This window comes from Gopherus evgoodei, chromosome 15 (genome assembly GCF_007399415.2).
Source record: "Gopherus evgoodei ecotype Sinaloan lineage chromosome 15, rGopEvg1_v1.p, whole genome shotgun sequence".
NCBI lineage: Eukaryota > Metazoa > Chordata > Testudines > Testudinidae > Gopherus > Gopherus evgoodei.
The window spans coordinates 5,425,584-5,448,084 of record NC_044336.1 but is presented as its reverse complement, the minus strand read 5'-3'; positions in this window follow the sequence as shown (position 1 = coordinate 5,448,084).

Here is a 22,501-nt window from a genome sequence, read left to right as displayed (position 1 = left end):
ATGTAGTTTCAAAATGTCATTTAGAAACTAAAAACAAAATTTTCATTTTGGTTCATTTTGAAGTTTCCCATAGGGAAAAATTCCATTTTTCAACCAGCTTTACTTTTTGAGCTGCCCATTCTCCAGCTAGGCCTTAACCTACTCTGACAATTTGTTTTACTGCAGAAACTTGCTAGGAAGTTTTTCGTAACACTTCAAGTAAGTTGTCACTGCTGTAGCTCAAGTCCATTGCTCCTTGTTCTGTCCTCTTTGACTAAAGAGAATAATTGGTTCTGTTCTTCCTGTAGCATCCTGTTTCATATTTGTTTCAAATTCTCTGTACCATAGATTGAGTTGAATTCAATGTCCTGCTTTTACCCACATGAAATATGACAAACTAAGTCTTTAAATGTGAAATATCACTTGGAAAATACAGACTGTCAAACCCATGAGAATGAAGACTAGGAGAAACAGCAAAGGGTGATGAAACTTTTCATCTTTTCTCACTGATTCAGCTCTGGACCAAGGGCAACATTTCTCCCTAACATGATTGTAGTTACACATTGTTATGCTAGCAGTGAATCTTGCCTCAGATTGACTTTGACAATGACTGCTGGAATGAGTATCATAGAATCATAGAAAATTAGTTTTGGAATCTACTCCAACCCCCTCTCAAAGCAGGACCAATCCCAACTAAATCATCTCAGATAGGGCTTTGTCAAAAACCTCTAAGGATGGAGATTCCACCACCTCCCTAGGTAACGCATTCCAGTGCTTCACTACCCTCCTAGTGAGAGAGTTTTTCCTAATATACAACCTAGACCTCCCCCACTGCAACTTGAGTCCATTGCTCCTTGTTCTGTCATCTGCCACCACTGAGAACAGCCTAGCTCCATCCTCTTTGGACCCCCCCTTCAGGTAGTTGAAGGCTGCTAACAAATCCCCCTCCCTCTTCTCTTCTGCAGACCAAATAAACCCAGTTCCATCAGCCTCTCCTCATAAGTCATAAGTCATGTGCTCCAGCCCCCTAATCATTTGCGTTGCCCTCCGCTGGACTCTCTCGAATTTGTCCACATCCCTTCTGTAGTGGAGGGCCCAAACTGGACGCAGTACTCCAGTTGTGGCCTCACCATTGCCAATAGCGGGGAATAATCACTTACCTAAATCTTCTGGCAATGCTCCTATTAATGCAGCCCAATATGCCATTAGCCTTCTTGGTAACAAGGGCACACTGTTGACTCATATCCAGCTCTCATTCACTGTAATCCCCAAGTCCTTTTCTGCAGAACTGCCACTTAGCCAGTCAGTCCCCAGCCTGTAGCAGTGCATGGGATTCTTCCGTCCTAAGTGCAGGACTCGGCACTTGTCCTTGTTGAACCTCATCAGATTTTTTTTATCCTCCAATTTGTCTAGGTCACTCTGGACCCTATCCCTACCCTCCAGCGTATCTACCTCTCCCCCAGCGTAGTGTCATCTGTGAACTTGCTGAGTGGGCAGTCCATCCCATCATCCAGATCATTAATGAAAATGTTGAACAAAACCGGAAGCAGGACAGACTCCTGGGGAACTCTGTTTGACACCAGCTATCAGCTAGACATCGAGCCATTGATCACTACCCATTGAACCCAAATGATCTAGCCAGCTTTCGGAATGGAAAATCTGATTCCTGCCCAGCTCTAACTGCTACTCCTCAGTGGTTAGGGCCAGAAATAAAAGTCATCAGCTTCTGCTGACAGCTGCAGTGAGTGGCTTGGAAGAAATGTGGTGGTTGTTTGAGTCTAGCCTCTGGTGGATAGATGTCCATGTTACATATTGAATTTAAAGAGACTTTCACCACATTAGAAAGACACAGTAGCCTGCAGGTTTCAAACAAACTCCTGCATTGCTGTTTTGCTTCAGGGAGGACTGAGTCAAGATATCTACTGATATTCCAAACACGTCCAGCCTTCATTGCTGTGCAAAAAATCTTCCAAATGCTCAGTGGGAGCAAACCAAGACAGTGTGACCTTCCTGGGTCTGCAGGCAGCCGGAAGCAATGCCTCTGAGAGGAGTGACCTGCTCTGTCCGCATTCCTGGAGAGAGAACTCTAGCGACATTTAAATGGTGCATTGCCTATGCTAGCAGTGACATGGGGAAAGGAGTGGGAGTGAAGTCTACGGTGCGTGGATGGGGAGAGAGGAGAAAAGGAATAGGCAGTGACTGCAGGGAAGGAAATGCAGAGAGGAAAAGTGGGGAAGGGAGAGCCCAGGCAAGAGACCATCCTGGGGAGGTGGGGGAATCAGGATAGGGGAGCTTTTGGGGAACAGCCTGGCATGCTGGGAAGGGAGAAGGGCACTCATTAGAGGCTCCACTCTAAGAAGGGCCAGTTCCAGGCACCAGTGGAGGAAGAACGTGCCTGGGCAGGCACATGCTAAGGGGCAGCATTTCGTCCATTCTTGGGGAGTGACAGTCCGGGTGGCTTTTTTTTTTTTTTTTTTCCTTCGGCAGTTCAGGTGGCAGTCCAAGCGGCTATGTTTGTTTGTTTTGTTTTTTGGTTTTGTTTCTATTTTTTGCTTCGGGTGGCAAAAATGGTAGAGCCAGCCCTGAGTCCACTGGATTTTCTCCACACCCAGAAGTCAGAGCCACCAAGGTTAGTTCTGCTCCATGTTGGATAGTTCATGCAAATTATTTAATGAGCTAATTTGAGAACAACTTGCATACCACCATCAATTTAATGCTATGGTAAACACGCACTGCTCTGATCGGCAGCAGGGGCGGGACATGGAGCTACACAACACTCGACAGGTCTGGCTGGGGCAGGTACATGGTAGCTGGCTGGGTGTTATGGATGGGGGTTAGCAGGCAGCTGGGTGGTTGGTGGGTTCTGGGATCCTGGCGAACAAGCAGCTTGAGGGGGTAGAGAGTGCTGGGGGATAGAGGGTGAGGCTCCTGGGTTATAGCAAAATCCTGGAGGAGCAGTGGGTGCTGAAGGCTAGGGGATTTCTGGAGGCTGTTGGTGTATAGGGGTGCCGGGGCTGCTGAGACTCTTGAGTGACAGGGAACCCCAGGAGGGTTAGACAGTGCTGTCACTGCTGGTGGAAAGAGGCTGCTAGGAAGCGGTGAATACTGAGGACATAACTGGGACTGGGGAGGGGATTGTGCTGTGGGGAGACTGGTGCTGCTGGTGGCAAAGCGGAGGGAAGGGAGCTGGGGCCCAGAATCCGGCCTCTCACCTTGTCCTGTTGCCTCACCCCCTTCTTCTGCAGTCACTACTAATCCCAGCTGCTTGTTCCTGGCTGTGACACAACAGAGGAGCAGTGAGCAGAGATCCTGGCCTCCCAGCACAGCAGCTGCCCATCAGTGTCTATTGGCCAAAGGGCCCAATGCAGGGAAATGGCTGCTGCTTTCCAACAGCTCAGCAGGGTGCGTGAGACTCCGGAGGTGTGGAGGAATCTGAAACAGAGCCACCCTGTGTGACTGTCACACTCAATGTCTGACCCTGGGTGGCCACAGGGTGTGCAGGGCCAGGACCAGCACAAGAAACCCACCCCCAAAAAAATTCACTGAGCTTTCCTCATCCCTTTGGGAATCACTAAAGTTGGATGGTGCTCTGCTGGAGAGTTTGTCTTGGGTCAGAGCCACTTCCTTCACTGTTCCGAAATGGAACATGTTCCACCTCCAGTGCACAGTTAATTGGGGTGAGGGGGGGATGAAAACTTTTGCTCATCAAGCAAAAATGTTTTAGGAAAATTTTTGCATTCCTGAAGCTGCGCTAAAGGGAAGCCATGTCTGGCCGGCAGACAGACTGTGTGCTAAATGTGTCCCCTGTGGAGCACTAATGGTTAGCTGGGCTTGCACAGCATGCTGGTATTTAGAAGCACCTTTATTTCACAGGATATTCCAGCTCAGCTGGCTACTGTTTCCTAAGAAAAGGAGTAGGTTGAACAGGGCAAAAGCTGGTGCATATGGGAACAGGTACCTCATCCAAGATATAAATGCAACACTCCACAAAGAACAGCCTCTGCTGACTTTGCTAACAAACAAATGGTACAGCAGGGCTGACCCACGCAGGCACAGCTGAGCCTGCATTTGAGTCGGGGCTCTCAGCTCCGCAATAGAAACTCTGGAGAGTAGGGTCCCAGACAGCCAGGCAAGTGACAGTGTTCCTGTTGAAACCTGCCTTTGATTCACCAAAAGTTTGTCGAGACCAAGATGTTTCCATGGAAGATTTTGGGTTCTATTAATTGTCATTGTTCAGTGGAATTGTTTTGTCAGAAAATTACCCCCCAGCCCTACTCACAACTAACAAATGCAATTGTTGAAGCGGGGATCAGTTCAGGAGGGATTTGTGAAGAAAGAATGAAGGGAGAGTTAAGTCATTCACACCCAGTGATGGAACCAGCTCTAGTGTCAGTAACTAAACGTATTTTCAGCTGTAGCCTGGGAATGAAGCCAGAGAGGAATGTGCAGAAGCTGAAAGGTTGCAGTGAAGAGGAAATAGAGATACTACATATGGGGCATACAGGGTCTTAGCACCGCCAGCCAGCTCATGAGCACCCTTCTCCATGGGTTAGCTCTGGCTACCTGGATGCCCCTAGAGGAGGGAGGGTGATTTATATAGCGAATACACGTGGTTTTCAGGGTTTATTAATTTCATTTTGGGAGATTTATTTTCAGCAATTTTTGAGTTTTATATAGCTATCCAAAAATTAGGAGGTTTCAGGTCTTTGTATGTACAGCCATGAGTCACATATACTATACACATTACTGCTGGGATTTTAACAAGAGCAGTCAAGCCAGGAGTCAGAGCAGGGACAAACCTGAGGCTGGGAGTAGCAGAGGGGTTCATAGTTAGGCTCCAGCCAGGCTCAATACCACAGCCAGAGTCCATGTCAGGAGACAAAGTCCAAATCAAGCCAAGGTCACAGTCAGGAATTCAGGGGTAGGAACAGCCATGGTACCCACAGGAGAGCCACACTTGGACACTTCCTGGAAGGTCTCTGGAGTTTATATAGAGCAAGGAGCCAATCAGGAGCCATGAGGCTGCTATCTGTCAAGGCAGAACTTCCCTGGTCTGTGTTCACAATGAGTCACGGAAAGTGGAGCTCAAATTGTTTACAGCTGCCCTTGGGTGGCAGCATGGAGACATCAGCCGCCTGGTAGCTCTACAGTCCTGGGCTCTAAACTGATGGGGTCTTACAGTTGCTCATTACAGCAGTATGAACTGAAATGAGTAATCTCTGTGTATTGTTCCTAGTGCACTTTAACACAGTACTGTTTCAAACAGCATTATGTTAAAGCACTCTAAGGAAACTTCAGTGTGCACCAGCAGGGTCTGCACAAACTAATTAATGCACAACATGTTAGTGTGCTTGGACAATCACACCCCTGTGACATGGGCACTGGAACTAGGGGTGCTGGGGGTTCAGCAGGACCCTATTCTTAAAGTAATAATAGCAACCAAAATGCTTCCATCATATACAGCATTTACAGGGTTTTATTTATGACTTTCAGCTTCCCCCACTATAAAAATAGTTCCAGTACCGTGCTCTGTAATTCACATTACTAATCCATGTAGACAAGCCCTCAGATACAAGTAACCTTTTCTGATGGTTCATTTTAGTTTAGTTTTTGCATTGGGGTGTTTTATTGGTGTTTATTGATTAAAAAAAATTAAAAAATAGGAACCCCTATTTATATAGCAGGCAATGGTCCTTGCCCCAGTCTCCTTTCTCATCACATCCGTTGCCTAGTGTACTGGTTATCTTGGGAGTTGGCTTCCTAACTGCCTTGGGCAATCCTTGTGACTCTTCCTGAGGCCCTTACTCAGGCAAAACTCACTGAAGTCCCTGGAGATTTTGCTTGGGTAAGGATTGAGAAGGAACTGAGCAAGAAGATTGATGTTAACAAGAGATGGGATACAATTGCCAGAGATCTAACCAAACTGGAAAGATCCAATGCAGAGCAAAGCATTCTGTGATCTCCCTCCCAGGCATTCATATACAATGGTGCATTCAAGCTTCTGCCTTCAGTAAGGGGACAGCCCATCTGAGAAGAGACAGAGGGTTTCTGGGCAGCCCATTTCTCAGGCTGCGGTGTGACTGGTATAGCTGAAGACAATGATGAAATGAGAAGGTGGAAGCTGGAATTCGCCACTGTTTGCAGAGAGAGGAAAAGAGCCTTTTTACAAAGTGACACAGAGGAAACATTTGTGATGTTTGCAGCAAAGGTGACAGTATTCCAGGGAGACAGAAGCTGCCACAGAAAAGGTGTTTTATCAGCAGTAGATTGGGAAACAGCTCACACAGAACAGGACAAAAGAGACCAAGCACCATAGGCTCAGAGCAGACAGTAGCAGTGGGAAAGATAGGGAGATGGGACTGTAGTAATTGTGAGAGGATGGATGCCACAGAGGCAGAACTCATTTCTAACTGTGGTCTGAGGGGACTTTGGTGTCGGTGGGGTGGGGTGGCAGGGAACATCTGGGTGTGTCAACACAATGCCTTCCTGCCTCAGTAATTACAGGCCAGAGAGCTACAGCAGTAGGTAGCAGAGGCACCTGCTTCTGCCAGCCAGCCCCACACATCTCTCCCTGCCTCCCTGCCTGGGTGGTGCCACAGCTTTGTTTGTGCAGATTGTGAACTGGCTCTGGACAGCGACAGAGGTAGCCTGGTGGGAGCCTAGGGCACAATGGGAGAGGATATATTCCTGGACCCTATGGTGTAGGGTTGTAGGGGAGAGAGGGCTGGAGAGACCTTGTTGGTCAGAATCCCTTCCAAGGGCCCCCAGGCCATGCATGCTGCAGCTGGAACTCCAGAGAGTGAGCCATGTTCCCCACTCCATCACGAGCTGCTCAGCTTCCAGGAGGAGAGGTGGAGGAGGGAACATGGCCATAGCCCAGTCCTCACCCACTCTGGTCCCTCTGGGTGGCTAGCCCTGCGGAGCAGCGTCTGGCCAGCCTCTACCCAGGTATCCATTCTGTGCTGCCCTTGTACAGGAGCAGGGGTGGCTAGAACCCAGCCCTCTGGCTGAAACATTGTGTCCTTCTGGAAGAGGTGGTGAGTGCTGCATGGATTTTTGTTTTGGGGCTTTGCTCCCAGCTTTGCCGCCAACTCTCTCTGTCAGTTTGGGCCTTCTTTTCTCCATTTGCAAAATGGGCATAGCTGATACAAGGGGCCACAGGAAGCCGTGAATACGAGCCAAGGTCTCTTCCCCAGAGTCCTCCCAGCACAGAGTCTTAGGCCCTTTGGGCCAACAGTCAGGACCAGAGCTGGCAGCAGCAAAGCAGAGAGCTCAGTCCCTGTCGGAGCTGCTCTGAATGACTCCCAAAACTCTGGGCTCCCTCTCCTCAGGATTCCCTCCCACTCCCCAGGGGGGAAGTCTCTAGCTTTTGGTTGGCTAAGAAAAGACCTTTTCTAGCCCCCATAGGCTACTTTGTGAGGGGGTTGGCCCTTGTGACTACGGCCATCGAGAATACCGATCAGAACCTTAGTGACACAATTTTACAGACTTAGAGATTCTAAGGCCAGTAGGGATGGTTCTGATCTTGTCTGGCCTCCTGTACAGCACAGGCCAAAGACCTCCCAGGGACTTCAGCGTCCAGCCCAGGCCTTTTGGCTGAGCTAGAACTTGTTTTAGAAATACCAAGTGATGGCAACTCACCAAGTTCCTGTGGCACTGGTATAAATCTGACTGACTCTATTCAGTCCACGCAGGAACTAAGCAAGAATATTCTGATACTGCCCTGTGCTGGGCTCTGGATCTCCTCCACCGTGCCCCCGAGGGGTTAGAGCAGCATTGGGGCTGCCCTGAAATTGCTCTCTCTACTACGACAGGTTTTGCAGAAGGGGTAATAGCAAGGATATAGGATTGCACTTGACCAGCCTCCACCTGTCCCTTCCCTTCCCTTCAGTGTCCTGATTGGCACCCAGCAGAGGTGAGACTCACAGTGGAGCTTTTGGCCAGTCTGCACCAGCATAGTGTGACAAGGCCATGTAGGGATGATGAATTGGGCCATTGTCTTCAACTCCACTGTAAATAAGAGCAGATGCAGAACCATGTCCCAGTGGGCTGCTGCCCAAAGCGTCTCCTTCGCAGCTAAAATCCCGCAGAGAAGGGGAAGCTCAATTCTCATGCTCCTGAGCTGACAACATCTTTCCCAAAACATTTAATTGTGTGGACAAAGCAGCAGCACCTTGAGCCAGTCTGTTGACAAGAGAGGAGCTGTCATTAGATTCCTGCGCTGCTCTCCTTTGGTGCACTTCTCGCCAGAGCTCCCCAGGCACCTTCACACTCCCAAATCCTGTTCTCTGTGGCTGCTCAGAATGGAGACTAAGTCAATTTCAAGGGCTTTTAATGACCATTTGCAATTAATTTAGTGAAGCCTCGCCTGTCAATTAGAGCTTGGAGACATTCCTGGCTCCCTGGGCCGCCTGCTCTCCCCGCAATCAGACTTCGGCTCAGTTTAGTTTATTTTCCTTTCATTGGGGTGGGTTGCTGTAAACAAATAAGTGGCCATAGCTTTTAATTTAAAGTGAAGTGACAATAAATGTGTGGCTGTAATTAGTTATTACAGTTTGTTAGTGGCTCCTTTGGCTGAGAGAGCTTTACTTGGTATTTAGTAGCATTAGTACAGTGGGAAATCAGAGTGTGACATCAAAGTGCTGTGAATGTTTACAACCAGGGGAGAGCAGCTCTATTGTCTCCTGTTTTTAAAGATCAGAGGGGTAGCCGAGTTAGTCTGGCATGCGTCTGATGAAGTGGGTATTCACCCACAAAAGCTTATGCACCAATACATCTGTTAGTCTTTAAGGTGCCACGGGACTCTTTGTTGCTTTTAAAGAGACATTTTCTACCATGAACTATTAATTAATTTGTACCTTTATAAAACCTATGTATTGGTCGATCAATCAATCAATAGATACAGGCATTCCTAGAGAGACAGGGATAGAGAACCTTGATTGCATGGGGGTGGCGCGGCGGACGGAGAGATGGAGACAGATAGACAGAAGGGTTGTGTCTAGGGATAGATATCTAGACGGAGGGTTGCTGTGCCTGGGCATAGATAGATGTTATTGCTATGACCATTTTTTAATTTCTACCTACTCTAATAGGCTATGATTTTCAAATCATCTACAATAATATAGCCCCCAAATCCAACCAAATTCCCACAGGTTCTTTTGAAAATCCCAACCCCAAACAGTCCCTTAAACTAAATTTCTATGAATCATCTACTATCCACTACATTCTGGGTTCTGCACCCCACTCTGGCTGCTCATGTGCTCCCTGTAGCTCCACAGTCCTGAGCTTGTTCACATAGAACTCTTAGAAGGGCCACTGACCTTTGTCCAGGAACCTTTGCTATTAATTTCCTTTTTGGAAGCTTTTTGAGCACCATCATCATTATCCGGATCTCCTTCCCCAGCAATATTCTCAGCTTCACTCTCCATTGCCTGAGTGAACGAGCTGCCTGGCATTTCCCCACTCCGCTTCATTGCAGCTTGGGAGGTAGAGAAAGGTTCCTTCTGCTCCCCATGTTCCATCAGCTCCTCCAAATGCAGGCTGTGGGAAAGGCCAATCTTTGTCATTTTCTATTCATCTTCTAGGCCTGCAGCAATTCTTCAAAAAGGGCTGTATTTTTGGAGTTGAATGTACCCCCCCTCCACACCCCCCCTCATACATCACTTGAAAGCTAACTCTATATATATTTAAATGAAGTAAGATGTGGAGCTGTCATCGGGTGCCATAAGCCTGCAGGTGAGCTCAAACAATGGTACCTAGAATGAGAGAGTGTGTCATTTCTTGCACAGTTCCAGAAACACTGCTACATGATTATGATTACAGTTTGTATTGTCTAAGTTCAGTTCAACACCTTTTTGTGGTGTTTATTGGTCAAAAGCTACCAAATGACAATGTTTTAAAAGATGCTATTGGTTTTGCATAGGTAAGCATATATATATATATTTTTTCAGATGAAGCTGTTCAGCATGTGGTGACAATGGCAAATATCAACATTTTGCAATATACTAACATCTCATATTCCTAATTGTCAGCGTGCCTCACAAGTGATTATGACAGTTTTCTATATTTTCAATTGAAATTTGCTGACCAGATCAGTCTCCCACGGAAGGAGCACTAGAAGCAGTAGATTGCATGCCCACAGTTTCTACTGCATGTCATTAAAGAGCTTGATGATTCATATGCATATGGTACCATTACCAGAGTAATTTCATACATGGATGTATGCCCAGCCTCCTACATTCATGTTCGAGGATCATTTTCACCAGGTTATGCAGATACTACTTCTAAATGTCTGTGCAGAGTGAGAGGGTAATGGAAACATTACTTATACATATAACATGCCATGCTTCCATACTTCTTTACTGCAAACAGACCCAACTCTGCCAGGTAGATACCCATCTACATTCTCAATACGTTATATCTCCCCAAAGAAGTACACAGTGCCTTTGAATCTGGGGAATCTATTTTCTGTGCATCAGACTCCAGGGTCTTTCAATAAAATTCGGAGTGACATGGAATAAAGGAAACTGTCATCAAAGAGTCAAAGTCCAGCACTGAAATGGTAAGGTTGACTAGAAAGAATCCAGCCCTTGTCAGGTGACCTTCACAAGCCATGTCCTGAGGGAATATGTAAAAGCTCTGAGAGAAAGCAGTGGCCTAACAAGAAGTAGTGAAGACAAAGTCCATAAACAAGTCTTGGCCTCTGCATTGAAGAGGGATGAAGAGCATATTATAGCTTTTCCCAACCACGTCATCAACAATCTGGCAAACCCATTCTATCCGGAATCACATCCAGAAGTGTTTATCAACATATCTACTGGACTGCATGTAACATCAGTGTACAAGAGTCTTCGCTGAAAATAGAAGATGGGAGTGAAGAGCAAATGGAGAGATTTGTAAGAGGTGCATTTGATTTTGATGGGACACGAGCTTCTTCAGCCCCATCAAGAAATCTGGCATTAAAACATGTAGTGACATGGCCAAAATGACCACATTTAGGTCTGGCAAGGAAGGGACAATCACAGCAGCTATCAGTCCAGAAATTGTTTTCTGCAGAGCCCTGTCCTTTTCAAGATGCAGAAATGATGTTTCTATGGCAACTGTTTTTAGTCACCCAATAGGACCTATGTCTATGTTCCTCTTATATGCTGATGGAACAATGAGAAGAACAGACAAAGGTGAATTAGGACTTAAGATGGAAGTTCAAGCTGAAAGAATCTATTAGCCAAGCACATGCAACAAAGAACCCACAGTAGGCATCAGAGATTTCATGGCTGTCGTACAAATGATGGCTGGAGACAAACTCCACACATTTGATGAATTGGCTGCTGAGTACTTGAGGCAGGTCCTAAAAGGATTTGACAAAGCTAATTCAGTGATTGAAGCCTTTGACAGATATGACAACAGTAACTGAAAACTGCAGAAAGATAGCACTAGACAGGATCTACGATTGGATGCAAGAAATACCAGGTGATTAGTGGATGCTCCATGCTTCCACGGAAAAAGCTTCTAAATGTGACATCCAGCAAGCAGTCACTTGAGTATATGGTTCAAAATGCACCTGAGCATGTCGAAGCACACCCAGCACAAACACTCCTTCTTGCTGGAGGCCTTTCCAATGGTGAAGTAGCAAAGTTCCTCAGTACAGGTATTAAAGAAGCCCAAGACTTGTCCAGTACTCAAGAGGAAGCAGACTCAAGGATGCTTTTGCACATGCCGATATGGCTTTGGATCTCTTGGTGTCAAAGGAACCAGAGTAATTATGTCACCTGATACAGATGTTTTGGACCTTGCTTTCATTGCTTTCCAAAAATGGAACACGTAGATAACACGTCAATTGAAACAGGCACCATGACCAGCACAGCTGACAGGTGTCGCTTCATACCTGCCCGTGCAATTTGTGATGCACTCCCTTCTAACTTCTGCAAGATACTTCCTGCTCTACAGGCACTAACAGGATGTGACTCTATGTCATCTCTAGTTGACAGAGCAGAAAGAATCCGTGTTTAATGTTGTCAGAACAAAGGGATTGCTGTGCATGCTAGACTTTCCCATCTAAAGCATGAGAGACCTATTATGCTAATGCACTGAGAAGATTTCTGCCTCATTTGGGCCCGATCCTGCTACCACTGAAGCCAGTGGCAAAGGTCCTATGGAATTTCAATGAGAGAAAGATTGGGAAAGATTGCAACCTCTGCCCAATGATAATAGGGAAGATGGGGACTTGGGAGAATTCGATTCAAGTGGGTCCTGATTCAGAGGGCTGCTCAGCTGCTGTATGTGGAGCACTTAAGTTGTCATTTCTCTGTGGATGAACCAGCAGATGCAGACCAACAGGAAGCAATCATGTCATGTATCTGGGCAGGAAAGCCTAAGCACTGAAATACATCGGGCAAAACAAATCCCTCAAAGAAAGAGAGAAATAAATAGAAGGAGCTGGAGATAATCAAATGAACAGCAGGTTTCAGCGATGTTTAAAAAACAGTCCCCATCTACAGTTTCCCTTCCACAAACCCCTCCTAACGTCTGTGTGCACCTTACATCTGCTGGCATAATTCACTGAGGCCAGGCATGACTGGGGTAACAACCTGGGGCTGCGAAGTTTGAATTCTGGTCATTAAAGCTGGAAAGAGCTGTTAGGTCTCATCTAGTACATTCCCAGGGCCAGTGCATGAACATCTCCAACAGCAGATTGTCTAATGTGTGTTTAAATGATTCCTCTAAGGGAGATTCCAGCACTTCCTGGGGGCAGGGGAGGCTATAACCTCTTGGTGATTGTACATTTCAGGATCCTTCTCTGGGCCCAATCTGCCGAGGACATGAGTCTGTTATAATGCCAGTTAAGAAGCTTTAGGCCAACTGGAAGTCCCTGGTTTAGTCAGCCAAGATGACAGCCAATGTACTTGCCCAGTATCCTAAAAGTGGGGTGGATTTTTCAGTGGCTCTTTTTTTGAAAAAGTTTCCCTCACTGAAATTGCAAATCATCAGCTATTTAGGGAGGGTTCCAGGGAACAGCAGAGTGAACCCAGTCCATGGCAAGAGCTCGATGAGAATATTTACCTGCAAAAATTGGTATTTCGGCAGGATTTCCAATTTTATCGAGGGCCTTTATGTTGCTGTTTTCACTGACAAACATGTTTCTGTGGTGAAATCCTGCTTGCTTGACAAGATTGTGACTATGCCTGTGACACAAATACAGCATGCACAACAAGCAAACTTCTCCCAGATGTTTCGGCTGCTACATGGAGATTGTCTAATGATGGAAACTGCCTTTCAGAATATTTTCCTAAGCCTGTGACCATTCTACCTTCAGACACAAAGAAGCATTTGCTGCTTTCTAGCCTATGGGACTGGAATGCTGCTGTGCCAGAATGCGGGGAACTGGTGGGCTGTGGTTTTCAATGGCTATTGAAGAACTGTACTGTGAATCCCTGTCCTCTACTGGATGGAGTCAGACCTGTGCATACGCATGCACAATGCACTCACACATGTACATTCAGACACACACTCCTGCATTCACACACACATGCATTCATGCATGCACACATGCTTGTACACGCACACACACGAGCTGGTTGAATATTAAAAAGGCTAATTACAAATATTTTCGTGAATAAAACTGCTGAGTTCAGTTGCCCTGGCTTGTGAGGTCCGAGGAACATAGGAACTGCAGGTTGAATGAGACCCAAGCACCTGTATTACCCTATAGCCTGTCTCTGACAGTAGCCAGCATCTGGCAGTTCAGAGGAAGACATAAGAATGCTACAACAGACAGAGGTGGGATAATCTGCACCCCACTTTAGGTCTGGTTTCTGATAGCCGGAGATCAGCTTAAACCCCGAAACCCAAGGTTTAACATCCCTGCCAAAATTTTTGTTGTCATTAATTATGACAAATCTGAACATTCTTGATATCAATATAAATGTCCAATCCCTAACTGAATCATGGCTTAAATTCTTGGCCTCAATGACTTCCTGTGGCAGTGAGTTCCACAGTCTACTCGCAGATTGTCATGCTACAGCAATACAAAATGACATGGTGTGCATTAAAAAACACCATTGGTCCATATATGGGGTGCGTGTGAGTCTGGGGAATTACATCAAGAGAACACTAATTAATTTGGCAAGTTTCCTTGGGTTTCAATTTATGTCATGGGTGCTCTGATAGGTACTTTTTGGAGTGGAGTCTGAAATCTAAATAAACAAACGACTCTTGGTGCTCTAGCTCATTGCTATCACAGCATGGTACATTCATTTTATATTTAATTGAAACTTGTTAACCTGTTTTGTGGACCATTATGCACAATATCTTTCCTCTTGGAAAATGTATTTCCTAGTAAACTGATGAGAGAAAAGTTTAGAAACACCAACTGGTAGAATTATAAATACTTTTTATTGTCTAATACACTTTTGCTTTAAAGATGCCCTGAAATAATGACAAACAGAACAGTATTTGTCCAAACTATCCAGAAAATGATCGTGAGTAACAAATACATTCAAAGGAAATTGAGTTTGTGAATGATTCGTTAAGCAACAAAGGGGATACATTCATAATGAATATTATTCAGAAGGGCTAGTTCAGGGGTTCTCAAACTGGGGGTTGGGACCTCTCGGGGGAGCACGAGGTTATTACATGGGGGGTTGCGAGCTGTCAGCCTCCACCCCAAACCCCTCTTTGCCTCCAGCATTTATAATAGCGTTAAAAATGTAAAAATATGTTTTTAATTTATAAGGGGGGGTCACACACATAGGCTTGCTATGTGAAAGGGGTCACCAGTAAAAAAGTTTGAGAACCACTGGACTAGTTTGCCCAGCTCCCTTGCACACTTCTGCCTCCTACTGGATGGAACCAGACATGCTCTCATGTTTATGGGTTCTTCCTCTAGGAGTTTGCTGGGTAGAGACCTAGGTTTTTTGATGGGTGGTTTTGAGAGCCCCAGTTATGATCATGATCATTGACACCTTAGAACTGTAGCTTACAGATGACAAAGGAGTAGGAAGTAATGGATGGCTACAAGTGCAAGAAACAGTGTAGATCTCAGTTAGGGCTGGAACCAGAATGCATTATTAAATTATGGTCTCAGATTCCACTACACAGAGCAAAGCTCAGTGTTTACAATGCTCCATTAGACTGCTCTGTGTGATCTGTCAGGGTCAGTTTACAGGGATATTACTTACTGAACAAGGGCAAACACTTAAATATATTTAAAGCCAGTCAACAGTCAACAAAGGAAAATATTAGTGTCAGCTTCTGCTTAGCTGATGCATTTGCCTGGTTTGAACTGAGTGCTAAGTCGGGGTGAGTGTCCTGGCAGCTAACTGGGCTGTTCACATTTCAGTCCAGCAATAATGGAGTGGGATCTAACTCTGCATTCCTAGCTCTGTCTCGGGCTCAAGGCATCTTCACTTCCACAGCAGCTGGATGCCAACAGGCACAACCTGGGGATCAGTCCTCAGTGAACGTCCGTTCATGGGAAACAGTCTAAACTAGTATTAGTCAGCAAGAAGTACCCAGCTAGAAGGAAACATTCTAGGGCAGAGCTGAACTGGGTCATCAGCACAATGGGCATGGACCTCAGGCTCTGGGGCTGGTCACATGATGATGGGGGAATCCCAGCTCTCTTTTACAAATAACTCCTATTTCCATCCCTCATGGTCTTGGAGCAAAGCCTGAAAACCAGCCCCAAGTGTAACAGATGCCAGCCTGAGTCTGCAGGCAACCTGAAATACTGGACTGAGAGGGACGAACTGTTCCATGGCTCTTTATGGGTTAACTCTGAACTATGGTGGTCAGTAGGGGCCACCTCAACAGAGGGCTCTGTGTGTGAGGTGGCCCATCATGGCTGCACTGGGACTGTTTATAGTTACTTCTAGATTAATGCAAATAGCCCAGATCCAGTAGTCTCTGCTCATGAGCAGTCTTGAACTGAGTTCCACTGGCTGCAGTGCAGTTGGCCACAGAACTAAGGGATACTGGTACCTGGTCTGTGTGGGGATGTGTGTGAATGTTATTGCACATTCTTCTATAAACTGGGAAAACGCGACACTATCGAAACCAGTCAAGAGAAGAGTTTTACTTCAGAGCAGGAATAACTGTTGTGAAAGTTGCTGTAGAGAGCAGCGAAATGCAAATATTGTCCTTGTCTCTGCTAACGCTGCACATTCAGCACACAATCGTCTTGTGCCCTTCAAATCTCCACCTCGCTGTTTATTTTCACTCTGGGCTCTTAGAAAACTATTTCTTCCTTTTGTCGAGTTTTGCTTTTTAAAAAGCTATTCTGCTCCCTCAGTCAAATCCCCAAACAGCTCCCCACCCCCACCTGGTTGCCATGCACTGTGTGGAAGCTCGATCTGATCCATAAACACTCATACTCGGTTCAGGTTAAACAGCGGTGTGTCTTAAAAACTGTGGGCTCCAAGGACCATTTTATATCAGATTTATGCTCCTCACACACAGGAGAGATCACTCACAACCTAACAGAAGAGAAACCATGACTTTTGCCTGTGTGAGGTGGATTTTGGTGCAACATCAGCAGAAAGTAAATTAGCTCCCAAGTGACAGCTCCTAGAGCCTCTAGCTGGCATTTTCATCAAGTTTTGGACTGCTTTTGCATCTTTTCTATTGGAGGCAGGGATAGCTGCTCTACAGTCTCTGGTCAGCACCAGGTATGTCAGCCACTGGGGTGGGAAATATTATGCACTCCTGATAAAGTACCTGTTCTCTTTTCCTAGCTCTCATTAAGAGTAAAGAGCCATCTGAGCTCCAGTGCTGAGAATCAGGCATTAAAAGGATTCTTATGACTAAGGTCAGCTAAATAAAAGAAAACAGACCAAAAGTACCAGCTGCATTTATCATGGTGGGACACTTCTCGGGTGTACCCAGGACTGGAAGGCACCTCACTATAACCTGCCTTAGCATGAGGAAGCTTGGTCTGTGCCTGCTGGGGATCAGCTCCCCAAATCCCGCAGCCACAGCAACACAAGCATTGCCCACCAGGCCTCCACAGGCCCTGCAATCTCTCTATTGATTAGTAATTGGTGCACCCAAACCCTCTGAGCATCTCTCTGCAGTGTCCAGCCTCTGAGCCACTGGACACTCACAGAATTCCCAGATCCACGATGCCAAAGAAAAGAACACCCCCAGCTTACCAGCTACCCCGCAGATCAGCACTACGCTTAACACACAGGACCGAGACTGGATTATAGTGAAATCAGGTATGAGTTTATTGAACAAAGCATGGTGGTTCGAAATAGTAGCAAGTAGAAATATTGAAATAAATGGTTACAAGAAAAACAAAATCCTAACACGAATTCTAGAGCCTAAGCTTAACTGACAAGATACTCCCATTACTTATAGAATATTGGTCACTCAAAATCTTTGCTACGTTTTACAGCCAGGCTGGCTGTGACCATGCTTTCATAAGACAACCATGCTCTCAGCTTGCCTCCTTGGTAAAGGATTCTGGGTGTTTCCTTGTACCCCCAGAGATACCTTAACAACCCCTTGTCTTTAATCAGAAACAGGGCACCCCTCTGCTGTTTTATTTCTTCCTGTAGATTTTCTCTCTTGTAGATTTTGAAATCTTTCAATTGGCTTCTGGTTTATTGTGCAAAGAAGCCTCCATTGTGGGACATACATGGCAAAATACACACATGGCCGGACAGGGAGAGAGGCATTTGTTATATCTTGCCTCAAAGGAATGTCTCTGAACTCCAAGACCTTAAGAACATGATTTCCAGTATAGATACAGAGCTCCTTACCTGATGATGACGACCAGTGGACAACTGGCTCTCTGCAGAGACCTCAGATGCTGCTGTTTGGTGAACTATTATGCATATTTCTGGGATGCCTGTGTAAACCACTGCACCCCCTGTGCCTTCTGCCAGTTGGCAGCAAGTGGTCCCTGAGTCACATATGCCCAAAATGGTTTTCAGAGCATAGCAAGGTAAGACAAGAAGTAACAGGCTTAATCTGCAGCAATGGAACTTTAGGCTAGATACTAGGGACACTGTTCTACCTATAAGGGTAGTTAAGCACTGGAACAGGTCATTGAGGGAGGTTGTGGAATCTCTGTCACTGGAGGATTTTAAGGACAGGTTGGTCAAGCACCGGTCAGAGACTGACTAGGTATATTTGGTCCTAACTCCTCTCGAGGTCCCTTCTAGCCCTGTGTTTCGCTGATTACAATGACAGCACTGGCTCCTTTTTTCCAAGGGTCTCTGAGTGTTTTACAGACGTTAATGAGCGAAGCCTCACAAGACCACTACATTATCCCCATTTTGCTGACCAGATACTCAGGCACAGAGAGGTTAAGTGATGAGCCCAAGGTCAGACAGTGAGTCCATGACAACAACAGCAAATGAACCCAAACCCCACCTCACACTACCCAACCATCCTCCCTCCTGGACTCATTTTGTTGTATGTCAAAATAAAGGAAGCAGTGTCTCATTATGTCCCCCTTGGGGGGCAAATGCAATCACACTGAGTTGGCAAGAAGCAGTTCCTGGGCAGGAAGACACGTCAAACCAAACAGGCAGTACGCGCACCAGGCAGGACTGATTCCCATACTTTGGGGCTCAGAGTTGAGCAATTTGCAGAGCCATCGGATGGGGATGTCCTTCACTTGGTACTGATGGGGCTGCATTCCACCCAGAAATCTAGGGTAAAAAACTTAATATCCCCAGTTCTGACCGGCTGAGAGCCCCATCCCTCTGCTGTTTGTAGCCAAGTGGAAGTTACAACTTCCAGACAAAGGGGAAAATCAGACACTGCCCTGATTGAGGAAGTCCTGTGGGGTGGGACTGGGTTTGGTTGTCCCATCGCATCCCCTGGAAGTCACTGCTTCTCATTCTTCTCCAGTTAGAACTTGTTCCAGCCAGCAATAGCTAAAGTGAGAGATGCAGGCTATTTTTCTGTGTCACCAGTTTGGGCTATGAAAACAAAAACAAAAACACAAAACATCTCCCTTCCTCCCAAATGATGGTCTCTTCAGCTGGCACAACAGCAGGCTAAGTCATCCAGCACCTTTTGCCCCAGATGAGACAACAAAGGGGGGAGAAGTTAGCTTTTGGTCCTAAGATGTCATGTGCTGTTTTATAGGGACCTCTCAGCAAGGAACAGGAAGCCAAACACCGGAGACCTGGTGTGAGGACATTGTCCATGCTGGGAAGCAAGGATCTCCTTTCTCCTGGCTCTAGCAGTGTGCATGATTCCAATCCCATCATCTGGACTCGAAGGAGTGGGTTTAGCACTCTTTTTCCTCCTGACTGTCCCCATCTTCCACCCAGCAGTGTTAGATAGCTGAGCCCTGAGAAATCTGCCTTCCAGAGTAGCCAGGATTTTGTATTCACCCTCAGTATTCTTTAAAGTTTGACTTTTCTAGAGTGAGTGCTGTTTTAAAACAAGTAATGTATTAGGGCCCATGCCAAAACTCATTGACATCTGGGGGAATAATTCCTGGGCTTTGGACCAGGCCAGGAGAGGGATTATTTTTAAGTTCCATTTTTTAATAGGTTCAACGTGCAGCAACAGTCAAAAAAGCCAAGAGAATGTTAGAAACTCTTAGGAAAGGGATAGATAATAAGACAGAAGATATCATGCTGCTATATAAATCCATGGTTAACTCACATCTTGAATACTGAGTGCAGTTCTGGCTGCTCCAGCTCAAAAAAGATATATTAGACTTGTAAAAGGTACAGAGAAGGGTGACAAAACCAATTAGGATTCTGGAACAAAGCTTTCTTCCGAGGAGAGATTAAAAAGTCTGGGACTGTTCAGCTTAGAAAAGAGACAACTGAGGGGGGATACGATAGATGTCTATACCATCATGAATGGTGTGAAGAAAGTGAATAAGGAAGTGTTATTTACTCCTTCACAGAACACAAAAACCTGGGGTCATATGATGAAATTAATAGGCAGCAGGTTTAAAACAAAAGGAAGTACTTCTTCACTCAGTGCACGGTCAACCTCTGGAACTTGTTACTAGGGGATGTTGTGAAGGCCAAAAGATGAGTGGGTTCAAAAAAGAATTTGATAAGTCCATGGAGGACAGGTCCATCAATAGCTATATGCCAAGATGGTCAGGGACACAACCGCATGCTCTGGGTGTCCCTAAGCCTCTCACTGCTAGAAGCTGGGTCTGGACAACAGGGGTGGCTCACTCAATAATTGCCTTGTTTTGTTCATTCTCCCTGAAACATCTGGCACTGGCCTTTGTCAGAAGGCAGGGTGCTTGGCTAGATGGACCATGGGTCCAACCCAGTATGGCCGTTTTTATATTCAATATTTTACTGGCTTGTCAGAAAGAGTCAGTTAGCACATTTAAGCTGCTTGGGGATGGAGCATAATGAGTGCAGATGGAATCTTAGAGTTAGCTGCCATCTTCTAACAACCCTCTATTGAACATGTGCATACTGTAGTTTTCAAAGGCTTATAATTTGACCAGATTTGGCCGGATTTTCATGGGGGTGGCAAAAGATACATCCCTGACTCCTATGTGACCACCCTGCCAAATTTCAAATCCCAGCTCCAACACATGAGCTTTTCAACAAAATGATCATAAGACTATTCCAATTTACGTGAAACAATATTTTTTTCCTAATTTCAATTTTGGAAACAGCAAAGCCATTTTAGCGGAAACTTTCTAAATAAAATTCAACTTGAGGAAGATACTTGAAAATTTCAGTCCGGATATTTAAAATCTGGGGCTGGTAGTGATGCCTATGATTAAGGTTGCCTGACACTTCCAATTATAAGACCATATTTTCAGTTGCTGATAACTTTGCCAAACTTTAATAATTTGGGGAGACTGGGATTGGCTGGTGTCATAAACAGATAGCTAAGGGTTAATGTTCTTTTACCTGTAAAGGGGTAACACCAGTAGCCTGAAACACCTGACCAGAGGACCAATCAGGAAACAAGACTTTTTCAAATCTGGGTGGAGGGTGTGTGAGTTCCTTGTTCTTTGTCTTGTGTCTGACCCTCTCGGGCATGAGAGTGATTTTTCTATCTCCTGACTTTCTAATCTTCTGTTTCCAAGTTGTAAGTACAAGATTATAAACCTTATTGTCTTACTTTGTTTTTTTTTTTGTATTTACATGTGTGTAGTTGCTGGAATGTGTTAAATTGTATTCATTTTGGATAAGGCTGTTTATTCATTTTTTTTCTTTTAAGCAAATGACCCTGTATTTGTCACCTTAATACAGAGAGACCATTTTTATGTCCTTTTCTTTCTTTTTATAAAGCTTTCTTTTTAAGACCTGTTGGAGTTTTTCTTTAGTGGGGACGCCAGGGAATTGAGTCTGCAGCGCACCAGGGAATTGGTGGGAGGAAGAAGTCAGGGGGAAAATCTCTTTGTGTTAGATTTACTAAGCCTGACTTTGCATACCCTCTGGCTGAAGGGGGAAGTACTTGTATTTCCAGGACTGGAAACTGGGAGAGTGGAGTCCCTCTGTTTAGATTCATGGAGATTGCTCTGTGTATCTCTTCAGGAACCCAGGGAGGGAACACCTGGAGGGGGAAGGGAAATGGTTTATTCCCCTTTGTTGTGAGACTCAAGGAATTTGGGTCTTGAGGTCCCCAGGGAAGGTTGTTGGGGGGACCAGAGTGCCCCAAAACACTCTAATTTTTTGGGTGGTGGCAGCTTTACCAGGTCCAAGCCGGTAACTAAGCTTGGAGGTTTTCATGCTAACATCCATATTTTGGACGCTAAGGTCCAAATCTGGGAAAAATGTTATGACAGCTGGGTAAGGAGAGTAGGAATCAATGAGAATGGGGAATTTGTTTTTGGGTGGGGGGTGACTGGAGGCCAGCTGAGTGGAGAGAGGAGGTAAACTGGGACTGGTTGGACAAAGAGACTGGGAGTGGGATAAGAACCCTGTGGAGTGGAGTCTGGGTCTGGGGAGGTGAGCTGAATGGGACTGGGACTAGGGGCCAGGACTGGGTTACAGACAGAACTGGGACAGGTTGAATTGGATGGGGCACAACGGATAAAGCTTGCGGGGGTGGAATGGTCAGAAGAGGTTATGCCCACTAGAGCACACTCCCCTTCAAAGCTTGGAATGGAACCCAAGATTCCCGAATCTCACTATTCCTCTGCTTTTGTCAGCAAAAATCTGTGAAACCCACTAGCAAGGTGTATGTCTCATCCCCCTCAAATACTGGGCCACATGGAGGATGACAAGTTACTACCGAGATCAGTTAGTCCCTGCTCAGATGGCAGATGTCTGTGCAGTAGGTCTAAAATTTCCAACCCTGCTGATGATCCACATGTGTGTCAGCACATGATGGAATTTCTGTTTTTACAAAAAGCCTAAGAAATGTTAAACACACACAAACTATGTTAAAAGAACATTATTATTATTATTAAGGTTGACAATTATCTGCCCTTCCAGACTCCAGACCATCAGTGGTGTCTCTACCTGGCTGGATAGGAGCCCAGCCACACTAGTAGCCTTATAGCAGATTGCTCTAGCTTTCTGCTGAAAGAATTTTCCTAGTCGCTACAGTTTCTGAGTGCCTCAGG